The sequence below is a fragment of the Hylobates moloch genome, unplaced genomic scaffold, assembly GCF_009828535.3.
Source record: "Hylobates moloch isolate HMO894 unplaced genomic scaffold, HMol_V3 SCAFFOLD_2, whole genome shotgun sequence".
NCBI lineage: Eukaryota > Metazoa > Chordata > Mammalia > Primates > Hylobatidae > Hylobates > Hylobates moloch.
This window is the reverse complement of record NW_026652277.1, coordinates 115,378,583-115,401,764: the sequence shown is the minus strand read 5'-3', so window position 1 is coordinate 115,401,764 and position 23,182 is coordinate 115,378,583.

Genomic DNA, 23,182 nt, shown 5'->3' with positions numbered 1-23,182 from the left:
AAATATTTCTGTTGATTTTTTATTTGATTTATACCCAATCATACCAGATTCAATAAAATGTTTACTCTTTTGAAACCTATTTCCTTTATTAATTTATCTATTTATTTTCCTTATTATAAGTACATTACAACATTGAATAGATGTGAGGATAGCAGTATTCTTGTATCGCTCTTAATCTCAGACAAAAGGATGCTAACATTTCACTATTAGGTATAATTTTCCTGTAAAGCTTTTTAATTTCATGTCTGATTAAGAACTGAGAACATATACATAAATGGATGTTGATATATCACATGGTTTTGCTCACTCTGCTGAGATTATCATGAGATTTTTCTCTTTATTTTTAAATTAATTACATTAATTGATGTTTAAATGTTAAATCAACCTTGAATTTCTGGAATAAATCCTACTTGGTCCTGGTGTCATTCTTTTTATATACTGCTGGATAAAATGTTCTAATATTTTCTTTAAGGTAAATTATACCATGAATTATACTATAAATATCATAGTGAATTTATCTGTTTTTGGTATCAAAGTTAAAGATATCATGGCATGTGCTTCTGGCTTCCAGTGTTTCTGTTGACAAGCAAGATGTCAGTCTGATTAATGCTTCTTTGGGGTAATTTTTTTAAATGGCATTAAAAAGTAATCATGGCTGGGTGCAGTGTCTCACACCTGTAATCCCAGCACTTTGGGAGGCCAAGGCGGGTGGATCACCTGAAGTCGGGAGCTCAAGACCAGCCTGACCAACATAGAGAAACCCTGTCTCTACTAAAAACACAAAATTAGCCGAGCATGGTGGGACATGCCTATAATTCCAGCTACTCAGGAGGCTGAGGTAGGAGAATCGTTTGAACCCTGGAAGCAGAGGTTGTGGTGAGCCAAGATCATACCATTGCACTCCAGCCTGTGCAACAAGAGTGAAACTCCATCTCAAAAAAAGAAAAAAAAGTAATCACAACAACTAGAACTTGACAGCATATGGGTGAGCCAGACATTCTCTACTTATTTTCCCCTTAAGACGTTTTCAAATTTGCAGCACAGGCCACAGAGGCAGAGTAGAAAGTGATATCCTAATGGTCTAGAGCTTTCTTCAGTCTCTAGGATGTGCAGAAACAAAAAACTAGACTGTGGAACTGTGGGAGTTCAGTTAAGATGGTGGGAAAAATTGTAAAATTATAGGAAATAAACACAAACCTTCTTGGAACGCCTGAGGGTTTGCATAGCTTCAGTAAAGTGTTTGGCTGAAGGCAGCTGAATTCTCTTAAAAGCTTAGGACGTAGATACAGAGGAATATAGAGGAGTTTATCTAAATAACTTGTTTACTCATGTGGTCCTAAAACTAACCTTTGATCATTTGCGGGCAGGATGGGTCTCTTGGTGGAAGGGCAACCAGGTTAATTACCCTCTAATAGTGTTGACTCAAAGCCTTTGTCATTTAATGTGTGCTGAATAAATACCAGCAGGGCCAGCGAGTCAGGGCCATGGTTGCAACTCTTTACAGCACCCTCCTTGGTGTCTGCAAGAGGCCCGTACCCTCAACCAGACTGAGAGGCAAAATGTCTGTGTCAGTGTACGTTATTCATCCATCATTGGGTCAAGGTCTGTGGGACAGATCCCCACATGGAACTACCAAAGCAGCCAGGACTTAACGGCCTGAGATCCTGAAGAAGGGGATTACTGCAAAGAAATGAGCCCAACATTCTGCACTTCTTTTCTACTTGAGGCACTTGATGAATCTTAAGTTCAAATCAGTATCTGACCTTTACCTTTCCTGCAACCTCTTTTCAAATCACTTTCTCCCTGTGATACAGCCATAATAGCTACCCCTCACTCTCCTTTCTGGTTTCCTCAGTGCACTGTTCTCTCTTTCTCTCTCACCACAAGAAGATTATTTGTTCTGCTCCAGTTAGATGGAATTATTATTTTCTATTCACCCTTAAAGTTATCTCCATAGCCATACAGAAATTGCAAGAAAGGTCTAAGACACTGGCAAGAGGACATATGGATAGAAGGCTCCCAAGGTCACCCTGATGGAAATGAAAATAAGAGATAAGGAGAGAAAGGATCTCTTACATGCCAATTAGAGGAGGCATCTGTGTGGACTGATAGGCGACTTAATGAGAAGAGAAAAAATATGTTTTGTACTATCTGCTGGATTCAAGTGTACATAAACAACAACTCATAACTTTCTAGTGTTGTACTGTATCTACACTTCTCCGTAAATACTGTAAACATAAGTAACAACCTAAAAATCTTCAGGGAGGCTTTCCTGATAGATCCTCTCCACTCACCTTTCCCACCCAGATTAGGCCTGCCTCTTCACGATGGATAAATTTTCTTAGCACAGAATTCCCATTTTCTGTAGCATTTATCTTAGTTTATAATTCTATATTTATCAGTGTTATTATTTGGTTATTGTGTCTCCATCACTAGGCTGTCCATGAGGCAAGACCCACGTAGGTTTCTCCCTATATTGTATTCACAGTGCCTAGTATTGTGCCAGACAACTAATAAATATTCACATATCTGCCAAATAGATGAGGAAGCTGGTATTCATCTTGACAGAATGTCAGCATCTACAGGGTGAAAGGCCTGGCTAAGTTAGGTTGTTTTAAACATTATGGCCTGTAAATAAGCATACAGTACCTTATTAGCGCCATAAAAAAAAATCATTTTGGACAAATTTTATACAATTTGAAGGGCTCAACTTATTAAACTACCTATGCAATCCTTAATAGACAATTAATGAGGGCCCTTCATATACAGTCATAAAAAATACTTCATCTATGGCCTCAAGGTCTTATTGAGCAAGATAAGGAATAAACAGTACTCTATATCATAGAAGTATGCGGTGAACAGGAAAAAGCACGGGCTTTCCTGGAGTGGATCTGGACTCATATCCCACTTCCGTTTCTTACCATCTATGTGACAATGGAGAGTAATTTAACATTTCTGAGTATTTTATGTAAGATGAAGATAGCATTTATCTCATGGGGCTGTAATGATTACATAAAGAAATGCAATCTTCTTAGCACAGAGTTGGTACACAATAAATGCTGTGAAGCTGGTATAATTGCAGACAGAATCTGAACTTTCTAATCAAGAGACCCAGGTTAGCACTCCTGCTTGAAAATTTGTTACTGATTGACCAAAAAAAGTTAGTTAATGAGACTCAATTTTATGACACTCAATTCTTCTGTCAGTAAATGGGCATGATAATACTAATAAATAACCTACAATTAAAATTTATCTGTAAAATGCCTACTAAATTTTTTGGCAGAAAGTCAGCTTCAATAAACTATATGAATAAGGAGGAAGGGGGAGGGAAAGGAGAGAGAGACAAGATGTTAAGTTTGAGGTATCATATGTTGACACACAATGGAAATATATAGTAGACAATGGGAAAATGTGTGTCAATAATTCAGGCAACAGGTTTAATTGAATATATGGAATTAGATCAACAAAAGTAATTTTTCCTATTATTTTCTTTCAATACACATTATTTATTTTCTCCAAGGCATTTATCACAATTTGTAATTGCATATTTATTTGTTTACTAGAACCTTATCTCTTACAAATTGGTTTTTATGAGGGAGGAGTTATAACTGTTTTTTACTCCACATAGAGCTCATAAGAGCTCAGCAATTATTGTTAACCGAGAATTATCAACTGAAAATCTGTATCTATAAAAGACAGGTCAGTTAGTCAGTGCTCAGTGGTGGAAAAGAAGAGCTATTAGAAATTCAAATAGAAATCAATACGGTTCATTAAGTTAATTCCAGTTATTTTGACTTAATAAAACTGGTGAAAATATTTTAAAAGTTTAAATTAAAATGATATCCCCATGAGCTGATGCCAATATGAACGACATTTATGTTAACAACATTGTCTGATGTGTAGTAAATTAACAATAAATATTATTGAATGAATGACAAATTTATGAAACCAATTGTAGTCAATGTGTAATTTTATTAAAAGCCAATTTTTAAGATGCATTGTAACTCATAAGAAATATTTCAAAATGTATCAGTTAACCAAGGAAAATAAAACAGAGAGAATGAGTAGAGAAAAATGCAAGAATTACAACTATTGTCAAACATAGCATTAGTTGCAAAGTTTATTTTGTCTTATAGCCACATATAGCATCAGAAAGAAAAAGAAGTTTAAATCAGGAATCCTTAGGAAAGTTTTCAACATGTCACCAAAACAACAGATGGTATCCAATAGAAATAGTGATAAGAACCAACTGAAAAATAACATCAGAAAAAAGCAAAAGAAAGAAAAGCAGAAAAAATATTCTAGCCTAGAGAATAAAATAGGCCCACGAAATGTTAATATGTAAAAAAAAAGAAGCCAACCAATGAAACTTTTTATCAAAACAGCATAAATCCTGCCAAGAAAAAAAACTATAAAAAAATTTTGGTTAGAGGACCAACAAAATTATTTTAATTTTTTTAATCAACAAATTAGATAATATAATGTATGTGGATTTTCAAATCTTAAGAAAATTTACATACTAATAAGAAATCTCTGGTTTTAAAACATGTTGGAGGGAGGTAGAACACATACAAACATATAATCAATAAAATAATGAGAGAAAAAATAAAATAGTTTCTTTTTAAGTACTAAATCAATACTAATTAAATAATTTGGAAATAATAGGAGCAAAAATTGTGTAAAGGATCTTTTGGATTTTTTTCTCCATATACCGATTAAGAAACCTGTCTCAAGGAATTGAAAAATTTTACCCATGATAAAATTATAAAAATTTATGGAAAAGAAAAATTAATTCAACATAGCATGATTTTTAAATGAAATTATCTTCTCTTTATAAGGAGTCTAATATATACCAAGTAACACGCTAGGCACTTGGGGGATGGGGAAGAATAAGTCAGATATGTTTCCTGCCCTTGTAAGTTTACAGTCTAATGAAACAGGAAGTTAATAGACAAACACATTAATAAATAACAGATTGTGTTACATGCCATCAAAACAGGAATAGGGTACTATAAGACAGCCAGGGGGGCCCTGAAGCCTTTTAGGATATTATAAATTGCCTGGAGAAATTAACAGCTTGGAATACAGCAGTGAAAATAGACAAGCAGAGAAAATATATAGAAGTATTTTTGCACTGGGATTTGTTGCTTTTTTAAAATAGATTGAATGAAAATGTAAAGAAAAAATTCAAGGATGAGTTAGCAACTTGTTAGATGACTTTAGTCATTTACTACAATGGGGGACAACTGGACATAGGAATCTAGAGCATGGAGAAGCTGTAAGGATGGAAGACTTAATCTTTTTTTTTTTTTTTTTTTTTTCATTTGAGATGGAGTCTTGCTCTGTCACCCAGGCTGGAGTGCAGTGGTGCAATCTCGGCTCACTGAGACCTTTGCCTCCTGGGTTCATGCCATTCTCCTGCCTCAGCCTCCTGAGTAGCTGGGACTACAGGCGCCCGCCACCACGCTCGGCTAATTTTTTTGTATTTTTAGTAGAGACAAGGTTTCACTGTGTTAGCTAGGATGGTCTCCATCTCCTGATCTCATGATCTGTCCGCCTCAGTCTCCCAGAGTGCTAGGATTGCAGGCTTGAGCCACCGGGCCTGGCTAGAAGACTTAATCTTACTATGCCATCAATATATATTTTAAATTATTAGTGGTTGAGTTTCCTGGGAAGAAAGTATAGAAAAGGAACACAGATTCAAAATCAAATCCAGAGGAATTCCCACATGTAGTGATAGAAGGGGAAAAAACTAGGCAAACACAAGGGAAAAGAGGTAGAAGAAAATGAAAAGAGTAAGTATTTTGTGGCTTCTTGCAAGAATCGGCCCAATTTTTAAAAGGAAGGAGTGGTCAGTTGAGCCAAATGCTGCCCAGAATACGCTAAGCTCACTCCCACCTGCTACAACCCACTCCTCCTGCCACTTTCAGCCTGACTCAAGAATAAAATAAATCTCTAAGTATGTTTCAAATTTATCAAACATAAATAGGTCCCAAGTATGTGGGCCTTAAAAAACAGTAAGACTTACATATAGAAGGACAATGTGAATGAATACAAAATTGCCAATTTTCAGCTATAGATAGTAATCTGGGATAATTTAAATCAAATGAACATTTTACTACATGCCAAAGTAAACTTCAGAGAGTTGTTAAATGTTTTTTTAAACATTGCTGAAAAGTGAATAGAAAAGACAATAGAATATCAGATCTATGAAAGAATAACTTTCTCAGATTTGAAGCAAAGAAAAAATAATGAAGGAAAAGATCAACAGATTTTAATATACATTCACTTAGAACTCCCAATCAATGAAAATTAGTAACTCAGATAAAAAGCACGTGTAGCAGAAAATATTCTGAAGTTGTAATGGTTGTAGTTACTGAGACTTTACTGGATCAGTCACAAGCAGGTAACAATTGATTTATTCTTTCCCACCAATTTTTCTGATTGATCAGGTCTCAAAGCTATTTGCAGTCACTTGCAGAAAGTAAAAGTTCGATTCAGTCTAATATCAAAACTTCAGATCATCAGCTAATGACATTCTTCTTCCCTCCTCCAGTTTTGGCCTGCCCTGGACTCAGAAACCCACAGGAAGGAAAAGAATATAAGCAGCTTCTTCACATTTTCTTCACTCCACCTCTTTGTAACTACTCTCTAGCTGCTATTTTGGTCCCTCTAGAGTTGGGTCTGCAGGAGTAAATTAAGAGAAAGGAATGGTGTACTATGGCTAATGAGCTGTCTCTGACATCAGGACTGCTTGTTTTTTTCCCAGGGCATTTCAGGAAACTTCTTAGTTCATTGAAAGCAAAGGATGTCATCTTACGCTGGCTTTTAAGACAAACTTCCTCAGCCCCCTACCTTCTGAGGCTTCACAGTATGGATATTCTATCTATTGGAAAGTTTCCCCCAACCCAGAAGACTTGTTTCTCCTGAAGGTGAGTCTTCCAGAGCAGAATCTCTTTCAAGATGATACAGTTGGCTTCCCTTCATCCAGTTCATTTGGTCTGCTGGAAAACTCAAGCATCTTTGCTCCCCCTGTGGGTAATTCAGCTAGTTCTTCTACATTCACAGGATCTAACCAGCCAAGCTGTCACTTTTGTACTGCTCAGGCCTGGGTTGGGTAGTAATTCCTGTTTCCCTTAAATTTCAGGGGACACAAGACACTTCCCCTCTCAAAGTAGATTTCTTAAAGCTTCTCCAGCTTTGCTTGAGGGGGCGAAATATCCCTTCCGCTACTGCATGAGGAATGAGAGAGGGAATGCCACAACACACACACACAACTCACTCTCCATTTCTCTTTTACCCCAAGATAGCCTTTGTAACTGGCCTGTTGTGTATAATGTTGTTTTCACCAGTACTCTGAGACCATAAGAAAATGCACAATTAGCATGCTGCTTCATTGTTAGGGTTGGGGTGGGTCCTTTTACATTGCTGGTAGCAATTGTGTATCAGTACAACCTTTTAGAAAGAATTGCAAGGCCTAGTAATTCTGCTGGAAATACTACTCAAAAAAACCATGAAAAGGTCTATGCATATAGATGTCCACCATAGTATTCATTGTCTAAAGCAGTTCCCAGATGACAAATGTCTGCTAATGCTAAATCATAAGGAGAAGTTTGTTTTCTCAGAAACTTACATTAACAAGTATTTTACTCACCCTATCTTACTTGTAACTTTTGCCTGTGAGGACCCTCACTCTTCCCCACTAGTCTTGACTTCCTAATCTTATTTTCATTGCTGTAGGTCCAAATTTTTATGGAACTTTGTTACATATGACATGACCTTGTTAGTTCTCTCAAGCAACTTATGGACAACAGCAGTTACAAAAGAAAGAATAAATGAGGAAACTCCTGCAAGAACACTCAACTGTCCAAAAAGAATAGTGAAACTGCCTGAGGCAGCAGTCACTGTCAATCAAAGACATCACATTGCCCTACCCAGACCACCACAACAATTTAATCAGAATCTGTAGGGGTGAGCTGAGGCTTCATAATTTCTTTAACCCCTTCCATGGGTTATCCTAATGTGTAGACAAATTTGAGAATCACCGTTATAGAGATTATCATCTAGAGAAAAAAAGAGACAAGCAAAAGAGTACATGAATAATATATGTATTACAGAGCCAATCAAAATTTTAAAAGATAACGAACAGATAGAAAAACCTGGTATAACCTCTAAACATAGCATACAAAGGCCTTTGTCATCTCATCTCTGCTTACACTACCCCATTTGTTGCTCCTTTCATGGTCCTTCCCATCCTGTGTTAGAACCACACTAAGCTTTTCAGGTACCTAAACATGCTAGGCCCTCTTGGGCTCAGCCTGATTTCCTTCTTCATCTACCTAGATCATTCCTTCTCCCAGCTAACAGATGAGGTGCATTCCCCTACAAATGGCCTCTCTGACAACACAGCATGACTCCATCTCAAAAAAAAAAAAAAAAAAAAAGCCTCCCTGACCATCCAGGCTGACCTGGATGCCTATGAATACCATAGCACTTCCTGCTAAAAACAGGTCATGTCACACCGTATTGTAACTGTTAGTTAATTTATATTTCAGTTTTTATTACTTTGAAAGCAGGAACACTGTCTTCATTTCATCTCTGAATCCTAATATCTATCAATGTGTCTTGCACAGAGGAAGTGTTCAATAAATGTTGGGTTGAATTTTTTAATGCATATAATATAAATAATCATCAAATACAAAATTGTAACTATGAAAACATTTTTGGATTGGAGAATTATATATTAGAAGAAGGAGGAAAAGAAAAAATGAGTGACAGAGAAAGAAAACAAAGAAAGAAAGCAAAGAAGAAAGAGAAAGGTGGAGAGAGGGAGGGAGGACAAGATGGAGGGAGGAAGGGAAGAAAAAAACTAATACAGAATACCTTGTAATTGACAATAATTATAATTTCATTTAATTCACACAGAATTCTCTGGGGTAAATACTATTTTTCTTATCTCACAGATGATTAAACTGAGGCCAAGAGAATTAAATCATTTATTCAACTTTGGAAAGTTTATAAGTACTATATTCAGGTTTTGAATCAAGGTTTATAAGATCAAAAATAGCTTTCATTTTCAGAACTAAAATAGTTATTTTTTAACCTTGATTTAAGAGAAACGTTTCATGGGCTGGAGGCTACAAGTAGGGCGGAGTATCAGCAGATAAAAAAGTCAACACAGGTCTATTTTCTATAATGCTCAAAAATAATTCCACTCACATACAAATCCACAGTCGCAGTCCTTGTGGAGAAAATTCAGCAAAACAATATTACTGAAAAAGTATCACAGTGATTAATTATTTTCTGCATTTACCATTCTATGTTTAAGCTGCCACTAAAAGTCTATCACATTCAACATTGTTTAACAGAATTTCTTTGCTAGAGTGTTATTAATACATAACCATTCTGCAGATTATATTTTCAGGACCAAAGCTGAATTTCCTCAACTTCCTAAGACTAAGTTCATCAAAATTGAAACAAAATAGGTGGTATCTATACCTCTGTGCTTATGGTTTGTGATAGCCTACAAACAACAAGAAGTTGTGAGATTTCATTACATGTGTTAGCAATAAGAAACCAACAAAAGAAGCTACCTTAAATCCACAAGCAAAAACTATAATATATAACCATAAGTATTAAGAAAGATGCTTTGAGAAATAGAAGAGGACACACACAAAAATGAAAAGATACACCATGTTCAAGGATTGGAAGAATCAGTATTGTTAAAATGTCCATACTACCCAAAGCAATCTACAGATTTCATGAAGTCTCTATCTAAATATCAATGACATTCTTCACAGAAATAGAAAAAAAAAGTCCTAAAATTTATATGGAACCACAAAATACCCAGACTAGCCAAAACTATCTGAAGCAGAAAGAACAAAACTGGAGGAATCACATTACCTCACTTCAAATTTTACTACAGAGCTATGGTATTTGAAACGGCATGGTACTGGCATAAAAACAAACACATAAACCAGTGGAACTGAGTAGAGATCCCAGAAATAAATTCATACATTTATGGTGAGCTCATTTTTGACAAAGGTGCCAAGAACATACAATGAGGAAAGGACAGTCTCTTCAATAAACGGTGCTGGGAAAACTGGGTCTCCAAATGCAGAAGAATTAAAATAGACCCCTATGTCTCACCATATAAAGAAACCAAATCAAAATGGATTAAAATGGATTAAAGACTTAAAGCTAAGACCTCAAACTATGAAACTACTAAAAAAAAGAAAAAAAAAAAAAAAAAAACACTGGGGAAACTCTCCAAGACATCGGTCTGGGCAAAGATTTCTTAAGTAATATCCCACAAGCACAGGCAACCAAAACAAAAATGGACAGATTACATCACATCAAGCTAAAAAACTTCTGCACAGAAAAGGATACAATCAACAAAGTGAAGAGACAACTCACAGAATGGGAGAAAATATTTGCTAAATACTCACCTGAAAAGGGATTCCTAATCAGAATATATAAGAAGCTCAAACAACTCTAACAAAAAATTTTTGATAATCTAATTTTTTAAATGTGCAAAAAATCTGAATAGGTATTTCTCAAAAGAAGACATACAAATGGCAAACAGGTATATGAAAAGGTGCTCAACATCACTGGTCATCTAAGAAATGTAAATCAAAACTATGAGACATCATCTCACTCCAGTCAAAATGGTTTTTATCCAAAAGCCAGGCAGTGACAAATGCTGACAAGGATGAGGAGAAAAAGGAACCTTTATATACTGTTGGTGGGAATGTAAATTAGTACAACCACCATGGAGAACAGTTTGGAAGTTCCTCAAAAAACTAAAAATAGAGCTACCATATAATCCAGCAATCCCATTCCAAGGTATATACCCAAAAGAAAGGAAATCAGTATATCAAAGAGATAACTTCACTTCCATGTTTATTGCAGCACTATTCACAATAGCCGAGACTGAATCAACCTAAGTGTCCATCAACAGATGAAAGGATAAACAAAATGTAGTATATATACACAATGGAGTACTATTCAGCCAAAAAATGAATGAGATCCCATCATTTGCAACAACATGGATGGAATTGGAGGTCATTATGCTACACGAAATAAGCCCACTACAGAAAAACAAACATTGCATGGTCTCACTTATTTGTGAGAGCTAAAAATTAAAACAATTGAATTCATGGAGATAGAGAGTAAAAGGATGGTTACTAGAGGCTGGGAAGGGTAATGGGTAGAGGGGAGGTGCAAGGGGGTAGGGACGGTTAATTGGTACAAATAAATTGTTAGGGTGAATAAGACCTAGTATTTGCTAGCAAAGTGGGGTAACTATTTTAGCAAATAATTTAATTGTACATTTTAAAATAACTAAAAGAGTATAGTTGAATTATTTGAAACACAACGGGTAAATATTTGAGGTGATGGATACCCCATTTACCCTGATGTGATTATTATGCGTTACATACCTGTACCAAAATATCTCATGTAACTCATAAATGTGAACACATACTGTGCACCCACACAAATTAAAAATTTAAAAAAACCTTTTCTTTTTTTTTATTTTTTATTTTTTATTTTTTATTTATTTTTTATTTTTTATTTTTTTATTATACTTTAGGTTTTCGGGTACATGTGCACAATGTGCAGGTTTGTTACATATGTATCCATGTGCCATGTTGATTTCCTGCACCCATTAGCTCGTCATTTAGCATTAGGTATATCTCCTAATGCTGTCCCCGCCCCCCCCACCCCCCACCCCACAACAGTACCCGGAATGTGATGTTCCCCTTCCTGTGTCCATGAGTTCTCATTGTTCAATTCCCACCTATGAGTGAGAACATGCGGTGTTTGGTTTTTTGTCCTTGCGATAGTTTACTGAGAATGATGTTTTCCAGAATGGGAGAAAATTTTTGCAACCTACTCATCTGACAAAGGGCTAATATCCAGAATCTACAATGAACTCCAACAAATTTACAAGAAAAAAACAAACAACCCCATCAAAAAGTGGGCAAAAGACATGAACAGACACTTCTCAAAAGAAGACATTTATGCAGCCAGAAAACACATGAAGAAATGCTCATCATCACTGGCCATCAGAGAAATGCAAATCAAAACCACAGTGAGATACCATCTCACACCAGTTAGAATGGCCATCATTAAAAAATCAGGAAACAACAGGTGCAGGAGAGGATGTGGAGAAATAGGAACACTTTTACACTGTTGGTGGGACTGTAAACTAGTTCAACCATTGTGGAAGTCAGTGTGGCGATTCCTCAGGGATCTAGAACTAGAAATACCATTTGACCCAGCCATCCCATTACTGGGTATATACCCAAAGGAGTATAAATCATGCTGCTATAAAGACACATGCACACGTATGTTTATTGCGGCACTATTCACAATAGCAAAGACTTGGAACCAACCCAAATGTCCAACAACAATAGACTGGATTAAGAAAATGTGGCACATATACACCATGGAATACTATGCAGCCATAAAAAATGATGAGTTCGTGTCCTTTGTAGGGAAAAAAATACCTTTTCTTAAAAAAAGAAAGATGCCTTGAAAATTAAGGGTAAACACCTACGATATGCACAGAGAGTGCAAAGCTGAATTCACTCACATTCCATTTTCTCTGGAACCCCAAAACCTGCTAAAGACAGGAGATTTCAAAAATAAGCACAAGACCCTTTATTTCTTAATTTTATTGGAGGAAGCTGAGGCTCAATACATAAGCCTATTGCCCAGGCATTCATGACTACAGGTAGACCAGCCAGCATTCAGTTCATTAAGAGCCAATCCCATCTTTATACTAAACTACAGTGTATCTCTCCATATTCATTTCTCTTTTTTTATTATTATACTTTAAGTTCTAGGGTACATGTACACAATGTGCAGGTTTGTTACATAGGTATACATGTGCCATGTTGGTTTGCTGTACCCATCAAATCGTCATTTACATTAGGTATATCTCCTAATGCTACCCCTCCCCCAGCTCCCCACCCCCCACCCTGTGTCCAAGTGTGATGTTCCCCGCCCTGTGTCCAAGTGTTCTCATTGTTCAATTCCCACCTATGAGAGAGAACATGTGGTGTTTGCCATTTCTCCAGCCTTACAAAATCACAGCCCCAAACTCCCAGATATATCTGCTCTGTTTATTTTATTCCTTTTCCTCCTTTGGTCAAAAGAGAGTTTTCTTAAATCTGCAATTTGTTCTTATTTCTTGTAACATACAGTTTCTAGAAATGTTGTCATATTTCTCCTTATATTTTAGTCATACAATATAAACTTATATAAATATATATAAAATATATATAATCAACAAGTTTACACAGAACACTGTAAAACGATTATACTGGATTACTTATAATAGCAAATTTTTGCATTGAGATAAACAGCTCACTATTATTATGGAACATTGACTTAGGTAAGATGAGTAAATGAGGAAATAGACATATTGCTTGATATTGGAAACATAATGTTAGTGGATAAAAAAGGCAATGAAAAAAATGATTAAAGAGATAGTAAAAATGTATCTAACCATCCCCAGTGATTTATAATATCTTTACCCTGACATATAACATCTCGGGCACTAATAGAGCTTGCAAGTGAAATTACTGAACCACAGCTGGCAATATTTAAGAAAATGGTCAAAAGCTGGAGAATGTTCTTGGGAGCAATGGGGAAGGAAGTAGAACCATCTACCAAGAGAGTATTCAAGTTTCTCAAACTCAAATGCCTCTAGGGGCAGACAAGTAGTGTAAATGAGGGAGGTGGGCAAGCAGGGAATGTGGTAAACTGAGAACACAGGCTCTGTCTAGAATAAGCAGCACTAGTCCGTTTCAGTTAATTGTCAACATGAGGGAATGTGGGAATTAATTACCAGATCTTATAATTTTTTAAGAGCAGTAAAAAAATCCACAATTTTTATGTAAATATTATCATCATATTGAAAAAGTACAAAAAAAAATAGATCAGATGACAAAATTCTGCCTATGCTGAATTCAGATGTGAGCCACCAAGTTATAGAGGTCTGCTGTTTCTTCCAGCTGGAAATGAGAAAGATAAGCTATCCTTCAAATTTCTAAAGTTGGCATACAACAAAATGAATCAGAGATATACAAAGTCATCTTAAAGAAAAGGAAAGGCTCCCAGGCAACAAGAAGACTTGACCGAATTAACGAATATACCCCAAAAAAGACTTGTTGATTCAAAGATGCTTGGTATGTCTGAACACAGAAAATCGCAGTCTGATTCTAGAACACAGGAAAAAGAGTTTTCTGGTTCACAGACTTGAATAATTCATTCCTAAACTAAGGTGTCCAGTTTGAGGAGATTGTTGCGGCTGCCTTCTGCCATTAAATGTTTGGTTTAATTTCATATATACCAAGCTAATCTTCTAAGTAAAATGTAATGTTCTGTAAATCTATATTCAGGACACCAGTCTCCACAAGAGGGAAACATCATTATAAATTGACAAGATGATAGTTTGGTTTGTACATCTCTCTCCAGGAAGACTTGTTAAAGGAAGTGTACCCCTGAGAAACAGACTCACTCACAGGGTGCTCAAAGCTAAACAACCGAATCTAGATTTTGGTAAATTCACTAAGGCATACCCTCTGAGTTGTCTTGGTAGACACTAGTAAGACTTTTTCCTAGATCTACCCAAATTTACCACTCACCAATTTTTTAATTTCATTATTACAAAAAAACTAAAACTGTTGTTGAAGTGTTCCAACAGGGGAAAAAAAGAGGCCAAGAGATTCTACAAATAAAAGACTGGTGAGTTTAACATCAACCTCAAGCACAATTCCAGAAAGAAATGATAGTTTGTAAATATTTTAGAGAAATAACAACGTGTATTTAGTAAGTATAATTTTAAAAATAATAATAAACTCACTGACTGAAACATTTGAGAAATATGGTAGACAAAGTGTACCTAAATTTGAGAAATACTGACTATCAAAGAATCCTCATTAGAGATTTTTAACCATTCTCCTTCATTCCTTACTTGGATAAACATAAAGAATTTTATGACATTTTCAGATCACAAGACTACATAAAGAAATATAATGGATGATTTAAGTGAGAGCAAGAATGGAATAAGTCAAAGTTATATGTATTTGCCTTAAATCTAAAATTATTCTTTCTAGTTCTTAAAACCAAATGCCCAAAATAGCACAAATTATCAAAATATATGTATAATTGAGAAATTTAAAACCTGTGAATATTTGATGGCAATAAGATCAAATTGAGTAAATACCATAATTAATGGAATCTTAGCTCAGTAAAACTGAATATTTTTCATATAGGAAAAGGATGATAATTAGTCACTATTCTCTGTGAAGTCAAACCATGTCCAGATCTATATTTAGGCCCAAATACCCTTTCTTACAAGGCAGAAAGGCTTATGGAACTCATCTGGAAAAGAGGAAACAAGATAATGAAGGGCAACCAAACCAAGTTATGTGAAGAACAACAGAAGGAACTGAGGACATTGGTCTGTCAGATGGAGAAAATCAAACATAAGAAAGACTCATCTCGTATCTAAAGATATCATAAGGACACAATGTGGATTTGTATAGTATGGTCACAAGGAATAGAACTTGAAACACGGTAGAAGTTTCAGAAAAACATATTTTAGCTCACTGTAAGGAAGGATTTCTCCATAGGGAGAGTTGCCAATGGACAAAATGGACTGCCCCAGGATGCAAGAGGATACTCCTCCTTGAATATATGTGTGGGGGTGCTGAATAACTATTTAGTGCACCTGTTACAGATGGGTTTCAAAAATTGAATGGCTCATTGGATTTGGCCAGTGTTTTTTTTTTAAAACAACTTTTCTAAGGAACTTGGTGCCTGAGGGATTTCCTCATACATATGAATATAATTTAATTTTGAAAATACTTGTTCAGGCCGGGCATGGTGGCTCATGCCTGTAATCCCATCCTGGCACGTTGGGAGGCAGAGGCGGGTGGATCAAGAGATCGAGGTCAGGAGATCGAGACCATCCTGGCTAACACGGTGAAACCCTGTCTCTACTAAAAATACAAAATCAAAATTAGCCGGGTGTGGTGGCGGGTGCCTGCAGTCCCAGCTACTTGGGAGGCTGAGGCGAGAGAATGGAGTGAACCCAGGAGGCAGAGCTTGCAGTAAGCCGAGATGGCGCCACTGCACTCCAGCCTGGGTGACAGAGGGAGACTCTGTCTCAAAAAAAAAAAGAAAATACTTGTTCATCTATTTTCACAATTTTGGCTTTATAAACACACTGAAATGCGTTAAATATAAATATTTTCCATATACCAGTGTGTTTTTCTGTGCCACCAGCCATCCCATTTGGGTGATATTCTGGCAGGTGTTTTCCCCAGTAAGTAGGTGCCACACATTCGGCTAACTGCTAGAACCGCCGTGGTGTATCGCTGCAGCACGTGCTCTCTGACAGCCATAGTTGTACAACAACAAGGGAACATACAATAAATAGTGTCCTGAAAACATAGAGCTTATTTTAATGCTTATTTGGAGTTCTTGGTGCTTTGACTGGGCAAAGAATGAGATTCGTTTTTAGTTATAGTTAGCAATTTAATCTTGAACCCAAAATTCCCTCTTGCTACTGTTTCAAGCTTATGTATCTGTTCACTAAGGAGAATAAAGACATTGTGAGGCACTCCTTTAAAGGACAGTTATCATTTGCGTCTCCTTATCTGTGTGACTCAGGATATTCCCCATGCTTTAAAACCAAGTCATGATGTAGAACTAAATTATACATTGAGGCAGCCAGAGGACAGTAACCAACACACATACTCTTCAATTTCACGTGTGATCATCAGGTGGTATTAGACTCATTGACTGATTTTATAATAAGAAAATCATTGTAAATCTGAACATTTATGATATTTTAGGCTGGTAAAATGTCATTTTACCTGTTTAAATGCTGTAGATTCTGAATAAAATTTTATATCTAAAATGAATTTTCTGGTGTTTAAAAATGTATAGAAACCACTTGCATAATCATTAAGTTACCTTAAAACCTGTAGGCCTATAATTTTATGTGATGTAATATTGATTGTGAGATAACTCTAGTTTGTCTTTACTAAGTCTTATAAATGATTTTCTAAAAACGGATAGCCCTAACTTAATTGAAACAGTAACACAGTGTTTCAATACTCTAAGAAGAGAGATAATATTTTTTAAATGCACCTCTATGCTTATAAATCCCCATTTCTCTTCATTTATACTTAAATTCACAACATGTAGGTCATTGAATTTTACCCTGCCTATTATGTAAAATTATAAATGAGGTACAATTTAAATTTATTTTGTTCTAATCAATTACACTATGTGTTTTAGTTTAGTTTAATAGACATGATGTGAAAGCAAGACTGTGACTACCTAACTTCAGTAAAATTAAATTGTCTCAACCTTCTATTAAAAGGTAGTACATAGTATTTTTAGAAAGACAATAAAAGAATATAGTATCTGAAAATGAATAAAGCTGTGAAGGAAGGTTTACTTCACCTTATGGAAACTGACGGATAGGAAGTCGACTTATTTGACCAAGCTGACTTTGGCTGTCAAGCAATTTCCTGTTCCATACAGCAATCTGGCCCAGGCCTCAGAGTCATCAGAATAAAATCTGAGAGCCATTTCACAGGAGAATCAAATAAGATTTGGAATGAAAATTTCATTGCAAAGCAAGAAAAATTCACAATAATTTTCTATAATACAAGACTTTTTTAGCACTTTTATTGTTGAAGCAATTCTAAATAACAGCATTTCTTATAATAGCATTTTTATAATAATGGTGTTTTGTAACAGAAGTGCTATTATTACAGAAATGGCATTATAATAGTGGCATTATTATTGCTGAATCTCTCCTATAACAGAAGTGCTAAACAAGCCTATCTATATTAAAGAAATTTCAAATTTCTTCCTTCTCAGAACTAAAAGTGCATTGGCTAGTCACTTTCATATGATCACATTATGAGTAATCTTATATACCTTGGCCCAACATTGAAATATATGTCCATTTCACACAAAGACTCCTAGGAAATCTGACAGTGAACTAGGACTCAAAAGACTTGAGTTATATTACCAAATCTAGCATTAACTACTGAATGACCTTAAGCATGCTGACTGTGACTCTCCTCTGAGCCTTTTCCTCTCATCCAAAAAAAAAAAAAAAAAAAAGAAGAGGTCCTTTATAACTCTTAGTGTAAACCTTTCCTTTACTAACAGCTCACTTGGTTCCAAATCCTAATAGAATCAATTACCTTTCTTACTTCTTTGTTTTAAACTCATTGATGTGCTATTTTTAATCAGTTGCATTTATTTTATTAGAATAAATCTAAATTCTCAAGTTAGAAGATAAATAAAGGTAAAAATTCAATTTGAAAAAAAAAAAAAAACTTCCCTTAAATGGTCAGCATAGAGCTCTGAATACAGTGGATAATTTTAAATTTTTAATTAAAATGCATCTGATAACAACATTCCAAAAATCCAAGCAAAATCAGAAAATAACAGGCTTTCATTCTGAAGCTAGTAGAATACTATTCAGGAAACTGAAACATTTTCAAATTGAAGTAAAGCAATAAAATATTGAAATAATGTTGGAAGTGATAAAAAGATATAATGTACAATAATAGTTACAGTTCAAGAAATTGCCTCAAAAGAAATCTTATATCCACATCAAGTATATTACTATAAATTTCACTTCTCATTCAATAAAGTATATATTCCTTTGCCATATATTTATTCATCAGAAGAATTTTATATATGAAAGACGAATAACTAAATTTAAGTTTATAAAATTCCACTTTTCGGAAGTAGAGCCAAGATAGCCAAATAGGAACAGCTCCGGTTTACAGCTCCCAGCGTGAGCGACGCAGAAGATGGGTGATTTCTGCATTTCCATCTGAGGTACTGGGTTCATCTCACTAGGGAGTGCCAAACAGTGGGTGCAGGACAGTCGGTTTAGCGCACCGTGCGCGAGCCGAGCCGAAGCAGGGCGAGGCATTGTCTCACTCGGGAAGCGCAAGGGGTCAGGGAGTTCCCTTTCCTAGTGAAAGAAAGGAGTGACAGATGGCACCTGGAAAATCGGGTCACTCCCACCCTAATACTGCACTTTTCCAACGGGCTTGGAAAACGGCACATCAGGAGATTGTGTCCTGCACCTGGCTCAGGGTGTCCTATGCCCACAGAGTCTCACTGATTGCTAGCATAGCAGTCTGAGATCAAACTGCAAGGCAGCAGCGAGGCTGGGGGAGGGGCACCTGCCATTGCCCAGGCTTGATTAGGTAAACAAAGCAACCAGGAAGCTCAAACTGGGTGGAGCCCACGACAGTTCAAGGAGGCCTGCCTGCGTGCCTCTGTAGGCTCCACCTCTGGGGGCAGGGCACAGACAAACAAAAAGTCAGCAGTAACCTCTGCAGACTTAAATGTCCCTGTCTGACAGCTTTGAAGAGAGTAGTGGTTCTCCCAGCACACAGCTGGAGATCTGAGAACAGGCAGACTGCCTCCTAAAGTGGGTCCGTGACCCCCGAGCAGCCTAACTGGGAGGCACCCCCAAGTAGGGACAGACTGACACCTCACTCGGCCAGGTACTCCTCTGAGACAAAACTTCCAGAGGAACGATCAGACAGCTGAATTTGCGGTTCATGAAAATCCGCTGTTCTGCAGCCACCACTGCTGACACCCAGCCAAACAGTGTCTGGAGTGGACCTCTGGCAAACTCCAACAGACCTCCAGCTGAGGGTCCTGTCTGTTAGAAGGAAAACTAACAAACAGAAAGGACACCCACACCAAGAACCCATCTGTACATCACCATCATCAAAGACCAAAAAACTACTTTTTTTTACATCTTTATAGAAAAAACTACAAAGATGGGGAGAAAACAGAGCAGAAAAACTGGAAACTCTAAAAAGCAGAGCACCTCTCCTCCTCCAAAGGAACGCAGTTCCTCACCAGCAACGGAACAAAGCTGGACAGAGAATGACTTTGACGAGTTGCGAGAAGAAGGCTTCAGAAGATCAAACTACTCTGAGCTACAGGAGGAAATTTAAACCAATGGCAAAGAAGTTAAAAACTTTGAAAAAAAATTAGATGAATGTATGACTAAAATGACCAATGCAGAGAAGTGCTTAAAGGAGCTAATGGAGCTGAAAGCCAAGTTTCAAGAACTACGTGAAGAATACAGAAGCCTCAGTAGCCGACGCGATCAACTGGAAGAAAGGGTATCAGTGATGGAAGACGAAATGAATGAAATGAAGCGAGAAGGGAAGTTTAGAGAAAAATGAATAAAAAGAAACGAACAAAGCCACCAAGAAATATGGGACTATGTGAAAAGACCAAACCTACGTCTGATTGGTGTACCTGAAAGTGACAGGGAGAATGGAACCAAGTTGGAAAACAATCTGCAAGATATTATCCAGGAGAACTTCCTCAATCTAGCAAGGCAGGCCAACATTCAGATTCAGGAAATACAGAGAATGCCACAAAGATACTCCTCAAGAAGAGCAACCCCAAGACACATAATTGTCAGATTCACCAAAGTTGAAATGAAGGAAAAAATGTTAAGGGCAGCCAGAGAGAAAGGTCGGGTTACCCACAAAGGGAAGCCCATCAGACTAACAGCAGATCTCTCGGCAGAAACTCTACAAGCCAGAAGAGAGTGGGGGCCAATATTCAACATTCTTAAAGAAAAGAATTTTCAACCCAGAATTTCATATCCAGCCAAACTAAGCTTCATAAGTGAAGGAGAAATAAAATACTTTACAGACAAGCAAATGCTGAGAGATTTTGTCACCACCAGGCCTGCCCTACAAGAGCTCCTGAAGGAAGCACTAAACATGGAAAGGAACAACCGGTACCAGCCACTGCAAAAACATGCCAAATTGTAAAGACCATCAAGGCTAGGAAGAAACTGCATCAACTAATGAGCAAAATAACAAGCTAACATCATAATGACAGGATCAAATTCACACATGACAATATTAACTTTAAATGTAAATGGGCTAAATGCTCCAATTAAAAGACACAGACTGGCAAACTGGATAAGGAGTCAGGACCCATCAGTGTGCTGTATTCAGGAAACCCATCTCACGTGCAGAGACACACATAGACTCAAAGTAAAGGGATGGAAGAAGACCTACCAAGCAAATGGAAAACAAAAAAAGGCAGGGGTTGCAATCCTAGTCTCTGATAAAATAGACTTTAAACCAACAAAGATCAAAAGAGACAAAGAAGGCCATTGCATAATGGTAAAGGGATCAATTCAACAAGAAGAGCTAACTATCCTAAATATATATGCACCCAATACAGGAGCACCCAGATTCATAAAGCAAGTCCTGAGTGACCTACAAAGAGACTTAGACTCCCACCCAATAATAATGGGAGATTTTAACACCCCACTGTCAACATTAGACAGATCAAAGAGACAGAAAGTTAACAAGGATACCCAGGAATTGAACTCAGCTCTGCACCAAGCGGACCTAATAGACATCTACAGAACTCTCCACCCCAAATCAACAGAATATACATTTTTTTCAGCACCACACCACACCTATTCCAAAATTGACCACATAGTTGGAAGTAAAGCTCTCCTCAGCAAATGTAAAAGAACAGAAATTATAACAAACTGTCTCTCAGACCACAGTGCAATCAAACTAGAACTCAGGATTAAGAAACTCACTCAAAACCGCTGAGCTACATGGAAACTGAACAACCTGCTCCTGAATGACCACTGGGTACATAACGAAATGAAGGCAGAAATAAAGATGTTCTTTGAAAACGAGAACAAAGACACAACATACCAGAATCTCTGGGACACATTCAAAGCAGTGTTTAGATGGAAATTTATAGCACTAAATGCCCACAAGAGAAGGCAGGAAAGATCCAAAATGGACACCCCAACATCACAATTAAAAGAACTAGAAAAGCAAGAGCAAACACATTCAAAAGCTAGCAGAAGGCAAGAAATAACTAAAATCAGAGCGGAACTGAAGGAAATAGAGACACAAAAAACCCTTCAGAAAATTAATGACTCCAGGAGCTGGTTTCTTGAAAAGATCAAGAAAATTGATAGACTGCTAGCAAGACTAATAAAGAAGAAAAGAGAGAAGAATCAAATAGATACAATAAAAAATCATAAAGGGGATATCACCACCAATCCCAGAGAAATACAATCTACCATCAGAGAATACTACAAACACCTCTACGCAAATAAACTAGAAAATCTAGAAGAAATGGATAAATCCACCCTCCCAAGACTAAACCAGGAAGAAGTTGAATCTCTGAATAGACCAATAACAGGCTCTGAAATTGTGGCAATAATCAATAGCTTACCAACCAAAAAGAGTCCAGGACCTGATGGATTCACAGCCGAATTCTACCAGAGGTACAAGGAGGAACTGGTACCATTCCTTCTGAAACTATTCCAATCAATAGAAAAAGAGGCAATCCTCCCTAACACATTTTATGAGGCCAGCATCATCCTGATACCAAAGCTTGGCAGAGACACAACCGAAAAAGAGAATTTCAGACCAATATCCTTGATGAACATTGATGCAAAAATCTTCAATAAAATACTGGCAAACCAAATACAGCAGCACATCAAAAAGCTTATCCACCATGATTAAGTGGGCTTCATCCTTGGGATGCAAGGCTGGTTCAACATACGCAAATCAATAAATGTAATCCAGCATATAAACAGAACCAAAGACAAAAACCACATGATTATCTCAATAGATGCAAAAAAGGCCTTTGACAATATTCAACAACCCTTCATGCTAAAAACTCTCAAATTAGGTACTGATGGGACGTATCTCAAAATAATAAGAGCTATCTATGACAAACCCACAGCCAATATCATACTGAATGGGCAAAAACTGGAAGCATTCACTTTGAAAACTGGCACAAGACAGGGATGCCCTCTCTCACCACTCCTATTCAACATAGTGTTGGAAGTTCTGGCCAGGGAAATTAGGCAGGAGAAAGGAATAAAGGGTATTCAATTAGGAAAAGAGGAAGTCAAATTGTCCCTGTTTGCAGATGACATGATTGTATATCTAGAAAACCCCATCGTCTCAGCCCAAAATCTCCTTAAGCTGATAAGCAACTTCAGCAAAGTCTCAGGATACAAAATCAATGTACAAAAATCACAAGCATTCTTGTACACCAATCACAGACAAACAGAGAGCCAAATCATGAGTGA